The sequence below is a fragment of the Mesoplodon bidens genome (assembly GCF_964165515.1).
Source record: "Mesoplodon bidens genome assembly, chromosome: 1".
NCBI lineage: Eukaryota > Metazoa > Chordata > Mammalia > Artiodactyla > Ziphiidae > Mesoplodon > Mesoplodon bidens.
Window position 1 is genome coordinate 182,893,219 of NC_138176.1, and position 27,392 is coordinate 182,920,610.

The 27,392-nt window shown below is 40.5% G+C and overlaps 1 protein-coding gene across 1 annotated transcript in view; it reads right to left on the reverse strand.

Annotated features, from left to right (window-relative positions):
• The window catches only part of G3BP2 (G3BP stress granule assembly factor 2), a 77,160-nt gene that overhangs the window by 31,926 nt on the left and 17,842 nt on the right, over nt 1-27,392 (reverse strand). The window lies entirely within an intron of this gene.

Below are 27,392 nucleotides of genomic sequence, written 5' to 3' on the forward strand. Positions count from 1 at the left end.
TGTTTCTCAGAGACTATCAAGACAGCTGAGGAATTTTGGAAGGAAGGACTGAGGAAATGGTGAAAGGAATAAAAGGCAATTAGGAAAGGAAATGCCCGTCGAAGAAACAAAACTCAGGCATATACATTTCACCAGTTTTCTTAACAATTCTTTTAGAGTAACTTTAAAGTATTTTTCACGTGTGAAAACTGAGGTTTACGGGGCAGTGCAACATTTGAACCTCCAAAATCTACACTACTTTTAACTTATGCTGCTTAATCACATTTTGTTATAGGCAAAATATATGGGCAGACTATCACTCTTATGAAATGAACTTTGACATGTTTTTCCTTAAAGTATCATAATACATTACATGAAAACTGCCCTTCAAATCTAATACTTATGTGCCAGCCACTCTTCTGTTTTAATTGTTCAATCCTCACAATAACCCTATAAAGTAGTTAGGATTTTTATGCTAATTTTACACAGGCTTAGAGAGGTCGAGTTAACTTGCCCACAGTCACACAGCTACTACTCCGTTGGAGCTGGGATTCAAACACAAGCAGTCTGCCTTTACACTCCATGCTATGGAATACTCTCCTTGTATTAATTGTCACAACTTACTTATCTCTTCTGTTGATTGACATTTCTACTGTTTCCAGTGTGAAGCTCTTATGCACAATGCTGTTATTCCTCACCAAGTACAAAAATTTCTCTAGAGCAGTGATTCTCAGAAATTAACATGCATCAGAATCACCTGGAGAGCTTGTTAAAACACAATGTTGGGCCCCCTCCCAGGGTTTCTGATTCAGCGAGCCTGTGTGGAGCCTGAGAGTCCGCATTTCTAACAAGTTCCCAGATGCTGCTGCTGCTGCTCTAGGAACGACACTTTAAAAACCACTGATCTACACCATGGGTTGGCAAACTTATACTGTTAGGGACAGACAGTAAATATTTTAGGAATTGAGAGCCATAAATGGTCTTTGTTACATATCCAACCCACGCATCCCCGTTTTTAAATCCTTCAAAAATGTATTAATAAATATTCTTAGTTCTGGGGCTATATAAAAACAGGCCTCAGACAACCCCTGTCCAAGGGTACATATCAATAGGTGGAGTTATTGGGAAAAACGACTTCATTATCTTCAATTTTATTAAAATACCCAAAACTGTTTTCCTAAGTAGTTATTTTTACTTCTTAAATGTCTCTTAAGTCCGTGCCCTCTGAATACTTCTCCATACTTATAGCTTCTGCCCAGGTTCAGGACCCTTTTATTTTTCTAGAATGACTGCAGTAACCTAAGGAATCTTCCTGCCCTACAAATATAACCTCCATTAAATACCTCCTCTCGTGACAGACAATAAGGCAGGCAGAGAAGTAGGAATGTACTCATCCAGTGGCTCAAGCCAAAAACTTTTAAGTCACCCTTGACTCTCACACCACACAGCAAATCACCAGTAAATTTCTGTTCCCTCTACCTTCAACATTTATTCTAGATTAAACACTTACCACTATTACTGCTATTATTATTATTCCCACAGCAACCAGATCCTTTATAGCTATAAATCAGATGACATTCTCAAAACCCTCCAAAGGCAACACAATAAAATCCCAAGTCCTTACCGTGCAAGGCATCCCAACCCTAATTTAGTTCTTACCATTACTTCTTTTCTTACTACTTTTTCTCTTATACACCTCAGCCCTTCCTTTGACATTTCACATCCCCACCCCAATGTGTGTCTTAGATGTGAACCTTTATCAAGTGTTTGTGAAAAATTAAAATAAACTGCATCTACTGATTTCCCCAAGTACTCATACTGAAATATCTCACTCAGGCATTCTAAAGGTGAGTTAGGCATGATTTTCCCTTACACAAACTACCCTTCATAGAATTTCAGTTAACCTTATACTGCTTAAATAGTCTACTAGCTTGTCTAAGCTGTATTCTGTGGTTATTTTGTAATCTCCCTATATTATATATTTACTAGGTTCTCTTCTAGGTTGCTTTTTATAAATAGTATAACTCAAATGGTAACCTACAGGTTGTCTGGCAGAGTGTCCACTCAATAATAGCTTCCAGGGCTTCCCTGGTGGTGCAGTGGTTGAGAATCTGCCTGCCAATGCAGGGGACACGGGTTCGAGCCCTGGTCTGGGAAGATCCCACATGCCGCGGAGCAACTAGGCCCGTGAGCCACAACTACTGAGCCTGCGCATCTGGAGCCTGTGCTCTCAACAAGAGAGGCCGTGACAGTGAGAGGCCTGCGCACCGCGATGAAGAGTGGCCCCCGCTTGCCACAACTAGAGAAAGCCCATGCACAGAAACGAAGACCCAACACAGCCCAAAATAAAAATAAATAAATAAATAAATAAATAAAAATTTAAAAAAACCCTGCACCTTTAAAATAAATAAATAAAATAATAGCTTCCAGGATTCATTCATTCATTCATTTATTCCTCGATTCATTTATTCAGTGGCCACCATTGCCAAAGTATCAAGCAGAGCACTAGGCTCAGGATGAGACAAGAATAAAACATAGTGTCTTCAGGGAATTGGGAGAAAGGGAGAGAAAGAAAGCAAGAGGAGAAAAGAGAAAAACAAAAGATAGGGAGAGAGACATGGGAAAAGAGGGAGCAGGAGAGTCGGAGAACGACAGGAGGGAGGCAATGACAAAACTGAATAGAAGTTTGTACTTCTCCTTCATAACCTTAATTGAATGTTTGAATTTATAATTTAATATCTGATATTTCCCCTCTCGTACACACACACACACACACCCCGAAAGTTCCACAAAGGGATACTGTTTGTCTCTCCGATCCAGCCCCTGATCCTGGCTCACTGAACGTGCTCCCTAAACTGCTTCATAAATTGGCTGACGGACAACTGTGAGGGAGGGCACCACATTCTTCTTCATGGGCTTCTAGTATTTTTGATATTTTTACCCTAACTTCTAGAACAGTATATGATTTGTTTATTTTTATTCTTTCTTGATGAATAATAATAGTTTTTAGACTGCGGATTTTCCCTTGCCTATAGTTTAGGCCCCATCCCATAGGTTTTATTCACTACTATTGTATTCTAAATAGTTTGGAAGTATAGTATTTCTTCTTTGATTCAGTTATGGTTAGAGGGAATTGAGATTGTCTAAATAGTTTGGATTTTTAAATTTAAACATTGTATTTTTACTTGTTTTAGTGCTTGTAGTCTGAGTGTGGCATGTACATTTCTGTGCTTTGTGGAATTTGTTGTGATTTTCCTTAGTGGCCTAATATAGGTACAATTTTTGTAAGTTGTCTATAAAACTCTAGTCTATTGAAATCTTCTTTTACTGTCTTTTAGTTTCTTTTTTATCTTTCCAATCGTTTTTACAGTACATTTTTACCTTTTTATTTTGAAATAATTTCATAGATCCTAAAAGGTTGCAGAAATAATAAATGAATTCCCATTGCCTACATTCCTCAAATGTTAATATTTACTACATTTGCTTTATCATTCTCATTCATTATCTCTCTCTCTGGCTTTTCTCCTGTAGGCTGTCAATGCCCCAAGGACACATTGCAACTATTTTTGCCTCATCCTGTGCCTAGTACTGTGTTTGATACACTGGCACTCAGTGGTGGCTACTGAATGAACAAATCCAGGCGTTTCAAAGAAACCAGTAAGTGGTTATTATGGATACTCTGTCAGACAACTGGTAGATTGTCATGTGACCTCTATCCATAAAAAAGCATCTAGAAGAGGCTCTAGTTGCAATTTTCTTTGGACATGATATCCCTTTACCCCTAAACACTTCAGTGTGTATTTCTTAAAAGACGAGGACATTTACTTCTATATCCACAATACAATTATCAAAATCAGGAATTAATATTTTTACAGTACTATAATCTACAGACACTCAAATTTCATCAACTGTCCAACTAATATCAAAAGGAAAAAACTGTTTTCTGGTCCAGGATACAATTCAGGATTACAAATGAATCTAGTTATCATGTCACCTTAGTCTTCTGTAGTCCAAAGTTTTTTCTCAGTCTTTCTTCTTTCATGACCTTGATATTTTTAAAGAGTACAGGACAATTATTTTAAAGAATGCCCCTGAGGGCTTCCGTGGTGGCGCAGTGTTTGAGAGTCTGCCTGCCGATGCAGGAGACACAGGTTCATGCCCCGGTCCAGGAAGATCCCACATGCTGTGGAGCGGCTGGGCCCATGAGCCATGGCCACTAAGCCTGCGTGTCCAGAGCCTGTGCTCCGCAATGGGAGAGGCCACAACAGTGAGAGGCCCGCGTACCACAAAAAAAAAAAAAAGAATGCCCCTGAATTTGGTAATCTCTGTTGTTTCCTGATATTTAGATCTAGATTATGCATTTTTGGGAAAAATACCAGAGAAGTACTGTTCTGTCCTCAGTGCATCATATGGAGGCACGTGATGTCCATGTGTCCTATTACTGGTAATTGTTCCCTTCATGGTTAATGCAGTGTCTGATGGGATTCTCCACTATACAGTTCTGTTTTTCCCTGTGTAATTAATAAGTATCTTGTGTAGTCTGGTACTTTGAAACTGTGTACATAACCCATTTATCATGATAGTTTCACCCAGTTTTAGCAGCCATTGACGATTCTTGGCCCAGTCAGTTTTTGTCATGGTGGCTGCCTAACTGTGATTTTTCTAATTCCACCATTCTTTCTACATTTACCAGCTGCAATTCTACTATAAGGAAGACCTTTTCTCATTTCTCATTTTTAAAAAATCTTTTATTTATATCCGTGTGAACTCATGGATTTCTACCTGATCATCCATTAAAATCAACATTTATTTTCATGCTCACATTGTCCCCATTTGGCCCGTGGAAGCCCCACCAAGTTAGCTCTCACGCATTATATAATTTAATTGTGCATTGTTTATTACAAAAAATTGAACTAAGATATCTTTTCAAACAGTGAAAAAGAACAAAAAGTGACAAGGGCCTAAGAGAAGACAGTGGTAAGTAGAAAACAAATTTATAAGTATATAGGTGGCAAAAGGGTGATGATTAACTAGGTATGGGGAGTAAGGGAGAAGTCTAGGATAGGATGCTTTGCTGGTTTTGTCTAGGTGACAAAAGAGCCGCTGGTAATATTCACTAAGAAGGGGACTACACAACTTTGGTATTTTTCTATCCATGTGCTTGTATAAAATATTATACTAGTTACTTCATCCAATACTTTCTGATCTAATGCCACTTTAGAAAGATCTCTGACCACTGAATCTAAAGGAGCCCCAGTCACTCTCCATCTCTTACTCTGCTCTACGTCTGTTAATAGCACTTAGCACTACCTGACATTATATTTATCCGTTGATGGGTTTGTTTGTTTGTTTATTTATTTATTTATTGTTGCGGCATGCGGACTTCTTAGTTGCGGCCTGCAGACTCTGAGTTGCAGCATGCATGTAGGATCTAGTTCCCCGCCCAGGGATTGAATCTGGGCCCCCTGCATTGGGAGCTTGGAGTCTTACCCACTGGACCACCAGGGAAATCCCATGATGGGTTTTTTTAAATTGCTGGCCTCTCCAATAAACCAAGTTCCATAAGAGCTCAGATTTTGTCTGTTTCGTTCAATGCTATATCTCTGCCACAAAGAAAACAATCAAAATCAATTAGTGAATAAATAAATGTGTGTGTGTGTGTGTGTGTGTGTGTGTGTGTGTAGGGGGGCAGAGAGAGAGAGAGATACGATCATAATTAAACATTGCTTTGCAGGACACTACTTTTTTTTCTCTTAAAAAAGAGACATCATTTTATGTTAGTACATAGTAGGTCTACTTAATGTTTTTTCCAATGGTTACATAGGTGGGGAATGACATCCTAAGCTTAGAGGCAATACACTAAATTATAAAGAAAGTTATGAGAATGTAATCAAAATAAACACAAGCTATGTAATTGCACATTTCTGCCACAAATTTCAATCAAAGGACTAGCAAAACTTGATAAGAAATCAGTATGAAAACCTAATTAATAAACATGCAAAGTATGTCCCATTTATAGAAAAAGGACATAGCATTAAACATATATGAAGAGCTGTTAAATGTAAACAATGGCAAACCATAAAGAAACTGGCAAATATTTTAAAATGAAAACATCCAATATGCAAAAAAAAAAAAAGCTCCTTTGCAGACTTCTGTTGCAAGTAAACATTAATTCATCCTTTTAAAAAAGCAATTTGGCAAGATATATCAAAAGCTTTAAAATGTTTGTGCTTTTTGAGTCAATAATTCTACTTCTGGGTATTTATCTGTCTTAAGATATGCCCAAGAAATTCATTGTGATGTTATTTATTTATTATCATTTAAAAACTGGAGGCATCTTAAATATCCAATAATAGTGAATGGTTAAATAAACTATGACACATATCCTTGACACATATACATCAAAAGTTATAGATTTAAATATTTAAGAATATATTTTTATGTTACATATTTATACTTCAATCTTAAACATGTTTATGATTCAATCTTAAGTTAAAAATATGGTTGATAGTTTTTTTACAAAAAAAAAGGAAAAGAATCAGATCCAATTACCATTAGCAGGTGAATTTTTAAAAAGAAAATCATTAGAAATATGTTAACTGATTCCTGATTATTATTATAGATTTCAGCATAAAATACTTCTCTGACATTCTACTTTAAAAGGCTTTTCCTCGGGGCTTCCCTGGTGGCGCAGTGGTTGAGAGTCCACCTGCCGATGCCGGGGACACGGGTTCATGCCCCGGTTCGGGAAAATCCCACGTGCCGCCGAGCGGCTGGGCCCGTGAGCCCTGATCGCGGGGCCTGCGCGGCCGGAGCCTGTGCTCCGCAACGGGAGAGGCCACAGCAGTGAGAGGCGGCCCGCGTACCGCAAAAAAAAAAAACACACACACAAAAAGGCTTTTCCTCTATACCCTCTCATTTGACCATTTTCAACCTTACTGGATCTTAAAGGATCAACCAATACCATTACCACCATTTTGCTGATGATGTAGGTGTTTAAGGGATGACTTTACATGCATGTTTAAGGGCTATGGGCTCTATATAAGTAAGGTAGGACTCAAAACTATGAAGACTGGCATTGGAAGGGAGTCAAATCCAAATCCTTCAAGCATACTCATTTTTCTTAGTGTCTTTACTCAACACAATTTTAACCTTTCAAGACTTACATAACATTTAACCTTTTGAGACATGCATTACAAATGTCTTGTACCTGCTACCATTTCAGTTAGTAAGGATTATGCTGCCAGCAGTGTAGTCTGGGCTCTGGAGCCAGGCTGCCTGGATTTGCATTCCAGCTTCATCTCATCACTTATTAAATGTATTACCTGGGTATATTTCCTAGGTATATTACTTTGGGCAGGATGCGTAACTTTTCTGTGCGTCAGTGTTTCTCATCTGTAAAATGGGGACAATAATATCTACCTTATTAGGGTACTGTAAAGATTAGATTAGTTAATAGAAGTAAAACATTTATACCATGCCTGGCACATGGTAAATGCTCAATAAACAACGGCACTTCATGTTTGGTGCTTGAAAAGGTATGTGCACCAATTGCTTTCAACTGATTCCTTTTTCACTGACTGCTTGCTGTTTTGCTTGGAAGTAACAACTTACAGTTGTATATAACATTTTTTAGTTTTCAGAACACTTTCAAACATTATCTCATTTCACTTTGACAAGCAATTCACAAAGTAGGTAAGCTGCACAAGGCTAAAAGTGGCCAATTTAGAAAGAGACCCCAGAGTCCCCCGTGGCTCGTGCCACTATACCATATCCCACCACTAAATGATGAACCTCCTTAGCCTTAGAGCAAATATTCCTAATTGAAAACCTGTTACTCGAGAATTTCAGGGCTGTCTTGGTACAGCTGGCTCTTTACAAAGCTTTTTTTTTTTTTTTTTTTTGCGATACGCGGGCCTCTCACTGTTGCGGCCTCTCCCGTTGCGGAGCACAGGCTCCGGACGCGCAGGCCCAGCAGCCATGGCTCACGGGCCCAGCTGCTCCGCGGCATGTGGGATCTTCCCGGACTGGGGCACGAACCCGTGTCCCCTGCATCGGCAGGCAGACTCTCAACCACTGCACCACCAGGGAAGCCCTACAAAGTTTTTGATGCAAAGAGAAACCTATTCCCAGGAGTAGGATGAACCCATTCCTTTTAGAGCAGGCGGGGAGAAACACTATAATGGCCTGAAGAAATAATCAAATGTTCATTTCTCCTGAAATCTTTCCATCCATTATCTTTGTGAGACTGGGACAGGTAGGGTCTAAAGAGATATTCTTCCTCTTCATTTGGGCGTTTTATGTGAAAATGTCACACATCCAGAAAGGTACATAAAACACTTGCACAGCCTGCCTATTTGTTGTTAAGTATAAAACGTAAATAAATGAATGACTGCTATGCGTGGTGGATTTTAGCAATGTAGCTGGTTTTGATCTTATCTATTAAAGTCTTCAAGTAGGGGAGATTCTAAAAGCTCCCAAGCTTGAGAGAATAAAGATTGCAAACTCTGAGATGACTTCTTCAGAATTTAGAGACAAAAATCTCATCATAAATCAACACCCAAAGAATTAGGTTTGGGATTACAAAAGTAACCCACCCTGAATAACGGTTTGTAAATTCTAATGGATTCTATCCACTGCTCAGAAAGTTATGATGACAGCTAAAATCACCTCAGGCTCAGTGATCTAAGAGATAACAGTAATTCTGGCAAGTGTAACAACTAAAGATAATACAAATAAAAGAGAAGTCATCTGCCCTGAGTTGCCAGGAGTCCAGAAAATGATGGCTTTGGAAAGAAGCTTCATCAATGTTTACCTTGCACTGTTCAGGGTAGACTATATTTGGCAGACATCTAGCCATCCCATGACTACAGCTTGTGTTTAATCCTTCAGGCCTTACAGTCTGGATATGAGATGCCTGGAAGTTTTCCAATTCTCACTAAGCACTCTTACCCAGAGGAGGGGCCCTGGTCAGCGGATATTCTATTTATTGGCAAGGCATATCTTCCTGTGTGAAAGGGAATTCTGGGGTCGTTAATCAGTCTCCAACGGATTAAGTTAGTGTCAACTCCTACCCCTGAGCCAGATTTCCTCATGGAGAGGAAAGGGGAAGAGAGAGGTTGTACCATGAGAAAGCACAGCTGAGGACCAAATCCTCTGCTTAAATATAGGATGAAACACATGGGATCAAATCCCATTTTCTTCACTGACTAGTGTTGTGACACTGGTAAGGTTAGTTCATTTCTTTGACCTTTAGTTTCCTCATGGATGAACAGCCAACTTTAGGGAACTTCCCTGGTGGTCCAGTGGTTAAGACTCCATGCTTCCACTGCAGCGGGCACAGGTGCAATCCCTGGTCGGAAAACGAAGATCCTGTATGCTGTGTGGCACAGCCAAAAACAAACAAACAAACAAACAAAAAACCTAGCCAACTTTAGAGTTGTTGGGAGGATTATTTACACTGTTTAGCACAGTGCCTGGCATGGTCTGATTCCTGTTGTAGAACTGAGGCAGACGTTCAACAACGGGGGACCCCAACACAGCACTTCATAAAGTCATAAACAGACACTAGCCCAAGACCACCCTCCATCCTTCCACTCTCCATTTCTCCTCCTGGGTCAAATACTTGGTTTGACAGTGCAAAGAAACCAGGGCAAAAGACTTTGTCTTAAGTAGACAAATTCAGGAGGAGGAAATGGATACCATACCTTGGAAAGCAATTTGTTCCACTAGTCTGTTTTAGCAACCAGGCTATGGAACTATTCACAGCAGTAAAAAGCCAACTGTATGCAAAATGGAATACATTCATCAGCAGACAAAAAACTTAAAAGTGGTAGAGCAGTTGTGAAACTTCTTCTGATTGGAAAAAGGTGATCATAAAAAATTAGGTAGCTAATACACAGTCAAAGCATTCTGGCTTTCTCCTATCTTAAACAATTGAGAGCAAAACACAGCCAATTCCTCAGGCAAAGTGTCTGCATCAGCCCTTAATTCCACCCACACATTTCCAGGTGTGACCACTTCCTTGTAGGTTCTTGACTAGCTAAACTCAGGCTTCTGGATCCATGGCAGCAGAACACTTCTCCAAGCTTTACCTCCTTAGGAAGCACAAAATAGGTTTATTACTAAGGCAAGAATCTTCCTCAGAATCAAGATTTGCCCTACCCTTCTGGTCAGACCATCAGCCTGGCTTTTTTTTTTTTTTTTTTTTAATATATCTGTACCCTCCTCCTTCCGGATTGTGGCTCTGACCTATGCCTTGTTGACTCACACTCTCTGGGTGAGCCCTGGCTGTGGAAATATTATACATTTCCTGGCTCGTGGCAGCTGGCTCAAAACTGACACGAGCTTCCAGTGACATTCTCATATTTAGCTGAGCTTCAGAGATCCCAGGCCTGATACCTAACTCAAGAGCCATGACCCCAAATTCCCATGTTCTTGGTGGTGACCCAAAAAGGGAAGGACAACTTAAAAGTTATTGACCACTATCAAACATTTAGAGAAGAGGTAACACCTATCCTTCTCAAACTCTTCCAAAATATAGCAGAGGGAGGAACGCTCCCAAACTCATTCTATGAGGCCACCATCACCCTGATACCAAAACCAGACAAAGATGTCACAAAGAAAGAAAACTACAGGCCAATATCACTGATGAACATAGATGCAAAAATCCTCAACAAAATACTAGCAAACAGAATCCAACAGCACATTAAAAGGATCATACACCATGATCAAGTGGGGTTTATTTCAGGAATGCAAGGATTCTTCAATATAGGCAAATCAATCAACGTGATACACCATATTAACAAACTGAAGGATAAAAACCACATGATCATCTCAATAGATGCAGAAAAAGCTTTTGACAAAATTCAACAACATTTATGATAAAAATTCTCCAGAAAGTAGGCATAGAGGGAACTTACCTCAACATAGTAAAGGCCATATATGATAAACCCACAGCCAACATCGTCCTCAATGGTGATAAACTGAAACCATTTCCACTAAGATCAGGAACAAGACAAGGTTGCCCACTCTCACCACTCTTATTCAACATAGTTTTGGAAGTTTTAGCCACAGCAATCAGAGAAGAAAAAGAAATAAAAGGAATCCAAATCAGAAAAGGAGAAGTAAAGCTGTCATTGTTTGCAGATGACATGATACTACACAGAGAATCCTAAAGATGCTACCAGAGAACTACTAGAGCTAATCAATGAATTTGGTAAAGTAGTAGGATACAAAATTAATGTGCAGAAATCTCTTGCATTTCTATACACCAATGATGAAAATTCTGAAAGAGAAAATAAGGAAATACTCCCATTTACCACTGCAACAAAAAGAATAAAATACCTAAGAGTAAACCTACCTAAGGAGACAAAAGACCTGTATGCAGAAAACTATAGGACACTGATGAAAGAAATTAAAGATGATACAAACAGATGGAGAGATATACCATGTTCTTGGATAGGAAGAATCAACATTGTGAAAATGACTCTACTACCCAAAGCAATCTACAGATTTAGTGCAATCCCTATCAAACTACCAATGGCATTTTTCACAGAACTGGAACCAAAAATTTCACAATTTGTATGGAAGTGCAAAAGACCCTGAATAGCCAAAGCAACCTTGAGAAAGAAAAACAGAGCTGGAGGAATCAGGCTCCCTGACTTCAGACTATACTACAAAGCTACAGTCATCAAGACAGTATGGTACTGGCACAAAAGCAAAAATACAGATCAATGGAACAGGATAGAAAGCCCAGAGATAAATCCACGCACACATGGTCACCTTATTTTTGATAAAGGAGGCAAGAATATACAGCGGAGAAAAGACAGCCTCTTCAATAAGTGGAGCTGGGAAAACTGGACAGGTACATGTAAAAGAGTGAAATTAGAATCCTCCCTAACACCATACACAAAAATAAACTCAAAATGGATTAAAGACCTAAATGTAAGGGCAGACACTATAAAACTCTTAGAGGAAAACATAGGAAGAACACTCTATGACATAAATCACAGCAAGATCCTTTTTGACCCACCTCCTAAAGAAATGGAAATAAAAGCAAAAATAAACAGTGGGACCTAATGAAACTTAAGAGCTTTTGCACAGCAAAGGAAACCATAAACAAGATGAAGAGACAACCCTCAGAATGGGAGAAAATATTTGCAGATGAAGCAACTGACAAAGGACTAATCTCCAAAATTTACAAGCAGCTCATGCAGCTCAATATCAAAAAAACAAACAACCCAATCCAAAAATGGACAGAAGACCTAAACAGACACTCTCCAAAAAAGATACACAGATAGCCAACAAACACATGAAAGAATGCTCAGCATCACTGATCATTAGAGAAATGCAAATCAAAACTACAATGAGGTATCACCTCACACCAGTCAGAATGGCCATCATCAAAAAATCCACAAACAATAAATGCTGGAGTGGGGGTGGAGAAAAGGGAACACTCTTGCACTGCTGGTGGGAATGTAAATTGATGCAACACTATGGAGAACAGTATGGAGTTTCCTTAAAAAACTAAAAATAGAACTACCATACGACCCAGCATCCCACTACTGGGCATATACCCTGAGAAAAACATAATTCAAAAAGCGTCATGTACCACAATGTTCATTGCAGCTCTATTTACAAACCAGGACATGGAAGCAACCTAAGCGTCCATCGACAGATGAATGGATAAAGAAAATGTGGCACATATATACTATGGAATATTACTCAGCCATTAAAACAAACAAAATTGAGTTATTTGTAGTGAGGTGGATGGACCTAGAGTCTGTCATACAGAGTGAGGTAAGTCAGAAAGAGAAAGACAAATACTGTATGCTAGCACATATATATGGAATCTAAAAAAAAATTGGTTCTGATTAACCTAGGGGCAGGACAGGAATAATGACGCAGATGTAGAGAATGGACTTGAGGACACGGGGAGGGGGAAGGGTAAGCTGGGACAAAGTGAGAGAGTGGCATGGACATATATACACTACCAAATGTAAAATAGATAGCTAGTGGGAAGCAGCCGCATAGCACAGGGAGATCAGCTGGGTGCTTTGTGACCACCTAGAGGAGTGGGATAGGGAGGGTGGGAGGGAGATGCAAGAGGGAGGAGATATGTGGATATATGTATATGTATAGCTGATTCACTTTGTTATACAGCAGGAACTAAAACACCATTGTAAAGCAATTATACTCCAATAAAGATGTTTAAAAAATAATAATAAAATAAAATAAAAGTCATTGACCAAAGGACTTTTACGCACAAGAAAGCAGACTCAGATAAAGTGTGTTCATAGGAGCAATAATGTTGGAAGCGGAGGTTTTTCCTAAGCAACAAAGAGCTGTAGGAAATCCAAGGAACTTTCAGCCCCTTAAGTAAAAGAGTAATAAGAGGGTTTGGAGGCTTTTCTATAAGCAGAGATGGGAAAAGATTTAAAAAGCACTAAGGAAGACTGTTTCAGATGTAAGTAAATGTAATGGGTTTTTTTGTTTCTTGGGGGTTTTTTTGGCCGCGCAGCACAGCTTGTGGGATATTACTTCCCCCACCATGCCTTGGTGGTGAAAGTGCCGAGTCCTAACCACTGGACCACCAGGGAATTCTCAAATGTAATTTCCTTAAATGTCGCTCAAAGCCAGAAGTTTTTAAGCTGAGTCTATGCACATTTTGAGGGATGGAGATAGAGGATGTTTATGAAACGATGAACATTTTGTATATATGTGTGCATATGTCTTTTTTTGCTGGAAAGGTCCATATTTCATTGCCTTCTAAAATATATCTATGTCCTAAAAGGTTAAGAACCAGTGATCTAAACCACATTCTTCTTCAATGTATATCATGGTAATAATGAGTTGTTTATTAAAATGAAGGCTTTACAATATAAAGAATGTTATTTTCATTCAAAAGCCATATTTAACTAAAATTCTATGCTAATCAATGACCTCAGCTTACCCTACTAATGGATGCTGAACTATTTCCTGGTTTTGATAGTATACTACAGTGATGCAGGATGTCAAATTGGGGGAGATGGGGTGAAGGTTGCACAGGGCCTCCCTGTACATTTCTTTGCAACTCCCTATTAATCTATACTTATTTTATTTCAGAATAAAAGTTAAAAAAATTTTAAAGCATAAGTTCTGGAATCTGGTGGAGTTTGGTTCTTAAACCCAGCTCCGCATTTAAAACTTGTAGGATGCTGGGCAAGTTATTAAGTTCTCTGAATCTGTTTGTTGTCTGTAAAAAGGCACAAATGCAGTTCATATCTCACAGAACTGCTGCATATTCAGTTCTTAGCACAGGTATAAACTATCATGATTTCTGTTAGGCCATATGGTCATAGCCCAGATATCACCCTTCACTAGGTGACAGGTATGTGGCTTTCAGACATGGTTCTGAAAGGGGAAAGGAACTGTGTCATTTGGGGTAGTCTTGGAAACCCAAATCCATAAGGTGAGTAAACAGCATAAATAAGGAACTGCTTTTTGGAAATTAGAAGAGAGAAAATCTAGTGTAACAGAGAACATAAGGAGTTAGTAAAGGAAGGGACACACAGAGGCACAAAAAACAAAAGCAGGGAATGAGACAATTTTTAAGAATATGTATTCCAGTCCATATTTGCTCAGCATCAATGGTGTGCTTAAGGATCCTTAGAGTTAGATAGAATCTTCATCTAAATTGTTTCTGAGTAATAGTAGACAAAATAATGATAGTGTGCATTTCACAAAGCCGCATGTTTTCTATTAAGGATTAAACTAAACCTAAAGTTTGGAAATGGGCCAATATTACGATTTTTAAAAGAAAAATAAAAGGACAGTTATATAAGTCGTCATTTTAATTGTCATTAATAGTTTGCTTTCAAGGAGTGTATCTGCTAAGGTTTAAGACAGAGATTTGCTCAGGGTGCAGTGAGAACAAACAGAAGGGGCAATTACATTTGCAGCAACATGGCTGCACCTAGACATTGACATACTGAGTGAAGTAAGTCAGACAGAGAAAGAAATATCGTATGATACCGTTTATATATGGAATCTAAAAAGAAATGATGCAAATGAACGTATTTACAAAACAGAAACGGACTCACAGACCTAGAGAATGAACTTATGGTTACGGGGCGGGGTGAGGCGGGGGGTGGGGGATAGTTAGGGAGTTTGGGATTGACATGTACACACTGCTATATTTAAAAAGGATAACCTAACCAACAAGGACCTACTATATAGCACGGGGAACTCTGCTCAATGGTATGTGGCAGCCTCGATGGGAGGGGAGAATGGATACATGTATATGTATGGCTGAGTCGCTTTGCTGTGCACCTGAAACTATCACAACGCTGTTAATTGGCTATACTCCAATATAAAATAAAAAGCTTAAAAAAAAATACAGTGTCGCTCACAACTTTCAGGGCATTACCTGGGCCCTGGAGAGCTGCTGGGTGGGAAGTACTGTGGAAGAAAAAAAAAAAACAGAACGGGCAATTACGTCAAACTGGAGGTTCAGAATTCCTGGAGGAGATGACAACTGAGCTGAATCTTGAAGGTGAAGTAAGAATGATCCAGTGAAGAAAGTGCAGTGGTTGACAACAGCTGGCCCAGGCAGAAGGAAGAGCAAGCACAGAGGTGCAGCAGCGGTGACAGGGCTGGCAAGATTAGGCAGTTTGGTGTTACCACAATAATGATATCAAGACCGGGGCATGATATCTCAGAAAGGATGGGCGTAGGGTAAATAGCATTTAAATAAACATTTTCTTTAAGCTTTCCCACTGTATATAAATCCTAGAAAAAATATTTGCACAAGCACTTTTACCCCAGAACCTATTTCTGTGATGGGCAAAGATGACACGACAGACGTCTCAGAAATGTTGGGCTTAGTTTCCATGAACTCTGCGTTTCCTCCCTATTTTTCACTACAAACTGAGAAAATATAGAGTTTTTAAGCATTTAAGAGCAGTCCTTTTTCTTTCCCTTGGAACAGGCAGGGGTGTGATGACCTTTCCTATAAAATGTGGGGTCTTAAGGGAATCACAGAGTAAGCTGGAGCAACACTTAGTCATAGAAATCTGTAGAAGTGATTGGTTTCTGCCAGTTGGCTTAGGGATACACATTTCAAATCATTTTTGGAAATTTCTGGTCTGAGGACTAAACATCATTGCCAATTTTATGGATACAGGGAAGTAGTATCTAGTGAAGGAAGCACATTTATGGGTTACTATGTTTGTTGTATGTATTTTAAACGTCACAGAGCCTCCATTTTCAATGCTTCTGATCTGGTTGGTCTCAAATCAAGACACCGACCTCATACCCCAGTTGCTCTGTGATATTCTAGATAAGAAAGCACAGCCCAAGACCCACATCCCTCCCCCGCTTTCAGAGCCTCCCTAAGGCACCTGAAAATTCAAATACATTAGGAAAGACCAGATTCACAAAGACCTGCTTGTGCTTTATACTGAAGGGCAAACCTTGTTGGTACATAAAATGAAATTCCACAAGAACAAATTTCTGTGCAAAGTTCTTCGCCATGTTTAGCATGCATTCTACTAGCTTGTTTGAGTGTGCAAGGAGAGAAGAAATTGCTAAGGAAACTAGGAGTAAATCATATGGCACTTCCTAACACTTGCAGGTATAACAATGCTACTTCATCCCTAGCCTTATGTTTGGTCTTAAACATTCCTAAGTGAAGAGAGGGGTTGGTCTACAGTATTGGACATTAGATGTGAAAGAAAAAATAATTATATAGGAGGAAAAATCATAAGCAGTTCCCAAAGACATGCCAAAATAAAAGATCCCAGGAAGAAAGACCTAGATAAGGAATTCAATTTCTTATGTTTGTTAGATGTTTATAAACATTAAAGTTTATTCAGTTCCAGTTTACCGACTAGTCCAATTAGCTCCGCAAGCCGGAGATGCTTTCACTTGCCCTCAACAATTTCAGTCTTCTGAATTTAAATTTCAAAAAAAATCCTCCAGGACTAGATTATTTTCATACTGACCAAAGGAGGCGGCTTATTCAATAAATCAGCTGAAGAATATTTTAAGAGTCTCAATGAATCTTTCCGAATAATCTGTTCTGCAGGAAACTAGGTGAATTTAACATCAAAAGATCACCATGGCTACTGGCAAGTATGGATCTCACAAACATAATGTTGAGTAAAAGAAGCCAGAAACAAAAAAAGGACATATCCTGTAAGTCCATTGGTACAAAGTTCAAAAGCGGGCAAAAGTAACCTATGCTTGTATAAGTCAGGAGAATGGTTACCCTTGAAGGAGGGGGAGCACAAGGGAAGCTTCTGAGATGCTGATAAGGTTTGTTCTTGACCTTGTACTGGTTACATGGTGAGCTCAGTTTGCAAAACTGTATTGAGCTGTAGACTTATGGTTTATGCTTTCTTTCTGTACATATGTTATGGTATAATAAAAAGTAAAAAATAGATAAAAATAACAAGGATCAGCATGGGTACTGCAGCAATGAAGCACCTGGGTTAAAAACCAACATTGGGGTCCAGAAAAGGAAAATCTACAGAGAAGAAAGTAGATAAGTGATTGCTTAAGGCTGGTGGTTGACAGCTAAAGGATATGGAGTTTCTTTTTGAGGTGATGAAAACGTTCTAAAATTGACTGTGGTGATGGTAAAGCACAACTCTATGAATATACTAAAAACTATTGAATTGTACACTTAAAAAAATGAAAACAAAAACCAATATTTTATACTTCCATTGCTCAATTCCACTGACTGGTTCCTACTTACCCCCTCAACTCCCAGACTGGATATCTGGTTGTACAATGAGTACAGATGTACATTTCCACTGGAAGGAAAAACTAATTAAAATAATACTACTTGAGTTCCACTGGCCTCCTTGACCCCTATCTGTTTATTACTCACTGCTTCCCTTCTCTGTGAGCAATGCTCAGCAGGAGTCAATATTGTGGGAAGGACTCAGGGGTCCTCCACCTTGGCTGCACACTGATATCACCTGGGGAACCTTGAAAACTACCAATGCCTGAATCCTACCACTAGAGATTCTATTTAATTGGTATGGGGTGTCACCCAGGCACCTGAATTTTTTAAAGCTCCCCAGGGATCAAACTCCAGATACAGTGATATATTGCCTAAACACACAGACACAGAGGCGCGCGCACACACACACACACACAAACTCCCCAGTGATTCTAATATTCAGCCAAAATTAAGAACCACTGGTATAATGGTTTCCACAAAGAATTGAAAATCTAAATTCTCTGGCATTTTTTAGCTGTATGACATGAGTAATCTATTTGATCTCTCTAAACTTTGGTATGATTTTGAGACATACCTAGCACAGAGTAGGTTAGTTGCCCTTCCTGTTTTCTTTCCCTTCAAAAACTAAAAAGTTTTGTCTTATTTTTAAAAGCTGTTGTCTTGGGACTATTCTGAAGCGCCATTCTGATCTTCAGTGTCCTGCGTCTAGTACTTGCTCAGACTCCTTCACCCAAGTCACAAACTTCTTGTCCTCTGACTCTCTGTTCCCTGCACTTGTAGATCGAGAACGTGATCCCTGCCTTGGCTGACCTCCCAGGATTTGGTATCTAGACCACATGTCAACCCACTGCTGATTTTGGTTTCCCCTACTTGCTGCTGAAAAGGCAAGCATGCCACACAGCAGACTTTGAGTTTGATCTTAAAGGTCAGGTAGGAGTTAGGATTTATATCAATGGGGAGAATGGGGTTGGGCAGTCCAGCTAATGGGATGCAAAGGACAAAAGGAAGAGCCAGGAAAACACAGGGATCGGGGAACATGGAGGGGCTTGGAGGAGTTTCTGGAGAGTAGAGGTGCAAACTAGGAGCCCACAGGCCAGATCCAGCTCACAGTTGTTCTGCTCAGCTTTCACAGGGTTTAAAAGGTTTTTGAATTTGTTACTAACATTTAAAATTGGGGGCTTCCCTGGTGGCACAGTGGTTGAGAGCCTGCCTGCCGATGCAGGGGACACAGGTTCGTACCCCGGTCCGGGAAGATCCCACATGCCGCAGAGCGGCTGGGCCCGTGAGCCATGGCCGCTGAGCCTGCGCGTCCAGAGCCTGTGCTCTGCAAAGGGAGAGGCCACAACAGTGAGAGGCCCGTGTACTGCAAAAAAATAAATAAATAAAATAAATTTGGGAGATTTCACACCAAAATTTAAATGTCCAGCTTCTCTTGAAAAAGGTAACGATTTGACAACATTGGACCCACAGTCCACACGGAAACAATGGGGAGATGAGTTGCTGCTGCTCCCTTGGGGTGGCGGGGCATCGTCCCTCCAGTCTTCTGCAGCCCCCACTGCCGCCGGCTTCTCTCTCTTTTTTTTTTTTTTTTGCGGTACGCGGGCCTCTCACTGTTGTGGCCTCTCCCGTTGCGGAGCACAGGCTCCGGACGCCCAGGCTCAGCGGCCATGGCTCACGGGCCTAGCCGCTCCACGGCATGTGGGATCTTCCCGGACCGGGGCACGAACCCGTGTCCCCTGCATCGGCAGGCAGACTCTCAACCACTGCGCCACCAGAGAAGCCCGGCTTCTCCTCTTTATATACTGACCTGCCTCTCTAGGTGATCAATAATTATTTAGTTAATGAATGTATTAGAAGGGGAGGGAGAGAGAAAAAAGAAAAGGAAGAGGAGGAAACAGAATCCCCCTATGAATAATACTAAAGAGTTATATCAAATCCTCACACTGTACACCTTAAAGTACGTAATGTTGTATGTCAATTGTATTTCAATAAAACTGAAAAAAAAAAGAATGAAAAAAAAATACTAGAGAGTATCTGCAGAAAACCTCCAATAGCATACCAGTAAGTGTGGACTATATGGCTTGGGGTGAAAGGTAACTGAAGGCATTTTCCCATGCAGCAACACGATAAAGCGAGTATTTGAAAATATTTTAGGTACAACTTTAGTAAACAAGCACATATGTCAAAAGAGTGCTTGCTTGACTTTATGGGACACTAGCAAAGCCAGGCCCTCCAACCTTTCATATGATATGCAGTTGAAAGTAAATAATAATGCTAATAAAATTAATAATTGTAAAAAAAATCTAAAGGTAAGTATATCTTTATAACTCACCAACTTCTAGGAACAATTTTTTTTTTAATATTTATGTATTTATTTGGTAGTGCCAAGTCTTAGTTGCAGCAGGCAGGCTCCTTAGTTGTGGCATGTGAACTCTTGGTTGTGGCATGCATGTGGGATCTAGTTCCCTGATCAAGGATTGAACCCGGGCCCCCTGCATTGGGAGCGTGGAGTCTTAACCACTGTGCCACCAGGAAAGTCCCTCAAGGAAGAATTTAAGATGGCACTGGAAGGTAGGATGAGCTGAAGTATGAGGTACCACATCCAGAAATAACAGTTGGAGGAATAACTACTGAGGCCCGCGTGCCTACAGCCTGTGCTCCGCAACAAGAGAAGCCACCGCAATGAGAAGCCTGCGCACCACAACGAAGAGTAGCCCCCATTCAGAGTCGCTTAGCATCGCAAAAGAGAGCAAGAAGTTTAAAGAAGGGAGCCACTAACAGTCACTTGCCAAAGAAAGGACACACAGGACAGAGAATGAAATAATGTCCAGGGCTTCCCTGGTGGCACAGTGGTTGAGAGTCCGCCTGCCGATGCAGGGGACACGGGTTCGTGCCCCGGTCCGGGAAGATCCCACATGCCGCGGAGTGGCTGGGCCCGTGAGCCATGGCCGCTGAGCTTGTGCGTCCGGAGCCTGTGCTCCGCAACGGGAGAGGCCACAGCGGTGAGAGGCCCGTGTACCGCAAAAAAAAAAAAAAGAAAGAAATAATGTCCAGGACCTGGCTGGTAACCTTCCAAAGAAGAATTTTCAGAGAAAGGGGTGGAAACCAGATCGAGTAGGAAGTTAGAGGCTGCCAAACAAATCAGTTGGTATTTATGGTAGTACGGTTTGAGTCACGTTTGGCTGTGGAGGTGCTAACTCTGACAAGCACACGCTGAACTGCCACCCTGCCACCTCCTTTTATGTCTGGAACTCTAATATATCACCTGGGTCACCTAGTCTTACCCAGTCCTAATTAATAACTGTACTGGTTATATTTCTTATTTTTTGACGTGGAAGCCAATGGCTCTCTAATCCCGTCTCTGGTTGCCAACAGTCCATCCCAGAGTGGGCTGTGTTAAACAAAGGACCGTGGGGCTCACCCCTTTGAGAACAGGAACGGGGTCACCAAGCAGCAGACTGACTATGGAGAAAGGGATTCGATCTTCCCCTCTGTTTCATATTTGTTTTTACTTCCCAGTAGCCTTGGCAAAAAACACTGAAAAGTGTAAATGATGCAGGTGTGGCAGACAATTGCCAGTCTTCTAGCAGTTGTTCCCAATCATCAGTGTCGTCATGGAAAGAGGACTAAATCAGGAGTGCGGGCACCAATGGGCAGGCTGCTAATTTTATAACTGTAATCCTTTCACACGGTCCCCTGTCCACATGCACACAAAGGGTAACATGAAGTTGAATTCACAGCATTTTCTGTATGCTCAAGTATACTTGTTTAAGCAGTCAGAAAACGGTCATTCCTAATAAAAACAAGTTAAGAAAAAGGGAATATGACTTCCTTAAAAGGTACAGAAACATATATTCAGACTCTATTTTCACCCCCTTTAAAAAGACAAGTGAATTGAGCTTTTTTGTACATGGCACCAAACCCAGAAAACTTAGAGAAAATAATCTAAGAAAATTTAAATCGTAAAATTAATGTATTTTGCTGAAATATTCGTGGATGAAATGATATGATGTCTGGTATTCAATACAACAAATAATTTAGGGGAAGTAGGTAAGAGTACAGATAAAATAAGGTTAGCTTTGAGTCGATAATTATTTAAGCTTGGTGATAAATATGTGGAGATTTAATATACTAATCTCTCTATTTTTATTTGTTTGACATCTTCCACAATATAAAGTTTTAAAAAGTAGTGTGACTGATTCACTTTGTTATAAAGCAGAAACTAATAAAAAATATATATATATATAAAAAAAAGAAAGAAAAAAAAAAAGTAACACGCTTTTGTTAAGTCAGATAATACCTTGTAAACAAAGTTGAAAAGCAAGCAGTAAACTGGGGAGAAATATGCAAAATGCTGCACTGTTAGGGTTTATACCCTTAAGGGAAAGAGTTCTTACAAGTGAATGAGAAAGACTAACAACTAATAGAAAAAAATGTCAGGAATGGGTAATTCACAAAAGAAGAAATACAAAAAGCTAATAATCATATGAAAACATATTCAACTTCACTAATTCTGGGAGACAGAATAATGGCCCCCCCAAGGATGTCCGAGTCCTAATCCGCAGACCTGTGAATATGTTACTTTACATGGCAAAAAGGGACTTTGCAGATGTGATTAAGGATTTGAGGATGGGGAGGCTGTCCTGGATTATCTGGGTGGGCCCAAAGTAATCACCAGGGTCCTCAAGAGAGGGAGGCAAGACGGTCCACGTCAGAGAGAAGGCAATGTGAGGAAGGAAGCAGAGTCAGTGAAGATTAAACAATGCTATGTTGCTGGCTTTTTTTTTTTTTTGCGGTACGCGGGCCTCTCACTGTTGTGGCTTCTCCCGTTGTGGAGCACAGTCTCCGGACGCATAGGCTCAGCGGCCGTGGCTCACGGGCCCAGCCGCTCCGCGGCATGTGGGATCCTCCCGGACTGGGGCACGAACCCGTGTCCCCTGCATCAGCAGGCAGACTCTCAACTACTGCGCCACCAGGGAAGCCCCTATGTTGCTGGCCTTGAAGATGGAGGAAGGGACCATGAGCCAAGACGTGCAAGTGGCCTCTAGAAACTGGCACAGGCAAAGAAACCTGTTCTCCCCTAGAGCCTACAAAAGGAAGCAGCCCTGCTGACACCTTGACTTCAGCCCAGTCACTGTGCCTGCAGGAGAACACACAACAGTGCCAGCTGATCTCACTGGCCTACTGACTTCCAGCAGGCCCTCAGTGACCCTACCTCCACTGCCACTGCAATTATACGTTTCCTATCAATTTACTCTCCTAAACGACTTATGTCACAGCTTCTCTGCTCTCCTCAATTTGCCAACTTCCCCCACTTACCTTCCCAATGCATTCCCTTTGGTGGTGCTGTTTGTTAGAGGGACTTAATCCCACAACACAGTCAGAGCAACCAAGACACTTGCAAACTCTCCCATGCACCAGCATCTGCACCTCACTCCCTGTCCCCCTGCTGCTTTCCATAGACTGTGCTCCCACCTAAGGCTAATCCTCCCCTCTCACCTACTCAGCAGCATCACTACTGCAGTTCTCCATCAACACTACTTTTTCTCTCTCCAATGGATCATTCCCATCAGCTCATAAACGGGCTTTAAAACAACAAACTTCCCCTACCACATTCCCCTCTAGCTACCCCTCCATTTCTTTGCTTCTTAGAGTACAATTCCTCAAAAGAGTTTTCTATAGTTGCTCTCTGTAATTCCTCTTCTACCCTTTTTGAGCCCACTCCAGTTGGCTCCATTCTCAGCACAGAACTGCACGGTGGGAATCATTTCCATTTACAGAAGAGGGAACTTGTTCAAAACCACATGTCAGTCCACAGCTGACTCTGAAGGCTGGGCCATTCCTATTCACTGCTTCAGCCTGCCTCTCCCACTGTCCTTTTTTATTTTCTCCTGCAAGTTGGACCACCCAGCCAGCCTCCTATAACCCTGGCCTTGTCTGCACGCCTTATAAAGTGTTTATAAGATTTGATTCTAATTAGTTTATGAACCACAACATACTATATTGATTTTGAAACTAATGTATTTCAGATTTTATCTGCCTGTGTCATGGCTTACACTGGGATAATGTTTTCACCTATAGTTACTGCTTTTAGGAAAGATTTCATGAATATTTCCCTAAGCTACACCATATCACTGACTTGTAAGTTTACGCATTATTTTCATTTTCACTAATACATACTCAGTACAAAAATGTAGAAAACGGGAAGCAAAAATAGGTCAGCCATAATTACACCACCGAATACAAATACTGTTAGCTTAGCACTTTTATTTCCTTCCAGGTTTAAATATGTACGTTTTTTGCCTAGTTATAAGCCTAGCAAATATGGAAAAGTAATCTTGTATTATCCATTAAAATATGCAAAGAAATACACATAAATAAAAACAGGAGTACTTAAGGACATATGATATAAATGTTTAATTGAGCATGGAAAAAAACAGGAAATAATGTTCACCAGTAAAAGAATACTTACATAATTTGTCTCCTCTTCTGTAAAATCGAAATAATACTAGTACTTTATGGGACTGTTGTAAGAACTAAATTAGGAAATGTTTAGAAACCATATGATATATTAAATACAGCTGATCAGAAAGCATATTATTTGTACAACAGCTTATCTCCTGAACCCTATATTCTCTAATTCAGCCCTGTCTAGTTCAGGTCAAACTTCTCTAACCTGGCATCACTATTCTAGAAAGCCTCATTACTCTTTCTATTTCTAGGTTCCAAAGAGATGAGGTCATTCTGTGAACGCAACAGATATCAAGGATATTTATTCTTCTGTGTCCTCTTTCCCCAAAAGATAAGTTCTGCTACATTATTTTGTAGGTACTGAACCTTTTCTCCAGCTTTAGCCATAACTTAACAATTCTAACCTTTCAGGAGTTAAGACTGCTCGGCATACACCTCTGTTTTTTTCCTTTCTCTTTTGGTGGCCACTTCCTCAAAGTTTTCATTCACTTCATCTCCCTGGGGGTAGCAAGCTCTTGGTCTTTTTGATCCTGTATTTAGTTTCCTTGTCCATCTTTGGCACATCACAAAATCAGGTAAAAAATAAAACTCCCAGCAAATAGAACAGTGCTAGTAAGATAAATATTTCTTGAATGAATGAGATTATTTTTTATTGTCAGAGAAAGAGAAAAGGGTGCAGAAAATATACTATTAGAGTTTATTAATGCCACCCTTAAAACTGGGAAAAGATTAAATAAAATTGGCCTAATAATTTTAAATCATTTGGTTTGAATAAAATTATTTTCTTATCCCCCTTAATTTGCTAAAAGGAATCTTGTTGAGTAAGCAATATTTTACACTTGAAACAACAGCGTCATCTGGATCCAGTAAATAATGTCCTAGTCACTATGTTTGTTTTTATTTGTTTTATATTCTAGCCCCTTGTTTCAAGGTTTCTGGGCTCAAATACAAATACTGATATAATTTGGGAGAACAATTTCATCCAATTCTCCCCTACCCACTGAAATACTCTAGAGTAAAAACACTGTGAAGGTATCCAGAATGTGTCACTGTGGCATAAAAATTATTTTGAGCAGAAGGCATTTGAGTTCCTGAAATCTCTTATCTGTCTGAAAGCAGAGCCTCCCAAAATAACTCAAAGCACCCAATTGTCAGAAACCAACCAAGGAACATTCTTATCACCAGAGACCTTGAGAAGTCACCACACCACGACTAAACAAACATTGTCACAAAAACTATCATATCTCGCAGGATACTCCTCAGGGCCCATTTACCTTTCCAAAAACTTGTTTTCTCATACATGCCCTTTCTCCCCCTCCCCTTCCCTTATTAAGAAGTCTTTTGTTTCCCTGTAAATGCCCTCCTCCCCTCCCCTTTCCTCCATTAAGACGGTATATAAGCCCCCAATCCTAACTGCCCCTGCGAGTCACCTTTTCTGTGAACCCCTGAACACACATTAATAAAAACACGTGATTAAATTTTGTCTTTTCTCTTGCATATCTGTTCTTTGTCAGTTTAATTCAAAGGCCCCCAACAACTGAACCTAAGAGTATATAGCAATTCTTTCTCCCTGACAACCCGATGATCAAGTATGTCCAATATTTCATTGCAAATACTGAATTTTAAATCTCCACATAGGCCCTGCTATAAGAATAAGCATTATTTATGGTTATATCAGCAGAAGTATATTTGGAAACTACAAGCAAGGTGATTACTGCCCTGGACACCCCTGCCCACCAGGCCTACCCTGGAATTTGGAAATAAGACTGGCATCAGACAGAGCAGAGGTATGTCAGTGGCCCGGAAGAGACTTCTAAGTGTTTCCATGAGGTAAATCTGGACATAACCAGCCTGAATGTATAAATAGAAGGCATCAGTGAGAAGGTCAGTTGGTCAACCTTGGAAGGGTAAAAGAAAGGCACTCAGGGCCCACCCCAAGGGGTGATTCCTGCAGCATCCAGGGCTAGGGCCACTATACTGGCACAGTAATGCCTGCATAGCAGGAAGAACAGTCTCCTAACTTCCTCAGCTGAAGGGCAGTCCTTAAAATCACCCACATGCTTTGGTTCCAACACAGTAGGCACTTAATAAGTAAATGCTGTTTACAGAAGGAAGGAAGGAAAGAGGCTCCCACAAGCAACCTTCTGATTGTAATCTGGCTTCCTTGTAACTTCCTGTGGGCACAAAAAGTGCTGAGGAGGAGTCTCTTCCTCCTGTTAACACATCTTCCTACACATTAACAAATGAACAAACTTAAGGTCGGTGCAAGGTTCAGTTAGCAGAAGCCAGTTTTCCAGGGTTTCAAGCAATTTATGGTCCAGTTGTGAGGACCAGGCACTCAGAGACCTGACACAGTACGAGGGCGCAGCCCCCAGGTCCCAGCCCACAAGACTACACCTGTTAGTCCTTCCATCCACAGCACTTACCAGTTATGCAACTTCCTCCCCTGACCATCCTTTCATTGAACAACTATTTACTAAGTGTCTACAAGAGCCAAACACTAACCTGGATGGAGGCCTGTGAAACAGACAAAACAGGGCCTCCTGTAGACTGAGGTCTGCTGAACTGGACACACATAGCCAGCAGGGAAGTTTAACACAGTGGGATAAAATCTATAGGAGAGGCAGATGGGAGCACCAGATTCTGGAGGGCGGGGAACTGAAACGGAAAGATGAGTAGGAGCCAACTTTGTGGATGGGCGGTGGTCTAGGTGGAGGGTAAGCCGGGGCAAACTTCTGGAGCTAAGGTCGGTTAGGAACTGAAGCTGTTTAGTGAAGCTGGAGTTTAGGAAGTTGGGGCAAGGCAAATTTGAAGCCTGAGGGACTTACATAAATCAAACATTTTGAATTTTATCCTGAAGGCAATGGGGAAGTACTGAGGTATGTTAGCCAAGAGAGAAACCACATGTGGTTTTCTTAAAAATATCACACAGGCTCCAGCAAGAACAAAGGAGGGGGCAGGAAGAACACAGAAGGCAAGGGGTGCCTTTAACTAACATCTTTGGCAGCTGGCCTAATAACTTACCTTTCGTTCATAATTCTCTCCCCTCTTTCGCTGTTCATTTGACTCATAAAATGTTTTTAAGGTCATTTCATTTTCTTATTATGGATTACAAGATAATTTTAACCTAAATATAATTTCATTTTATGGCAACGCCTCTTGTCTATTCAGAGTAAATGCTTCTCTTGGTAAATATATTTTGGATCTTAGA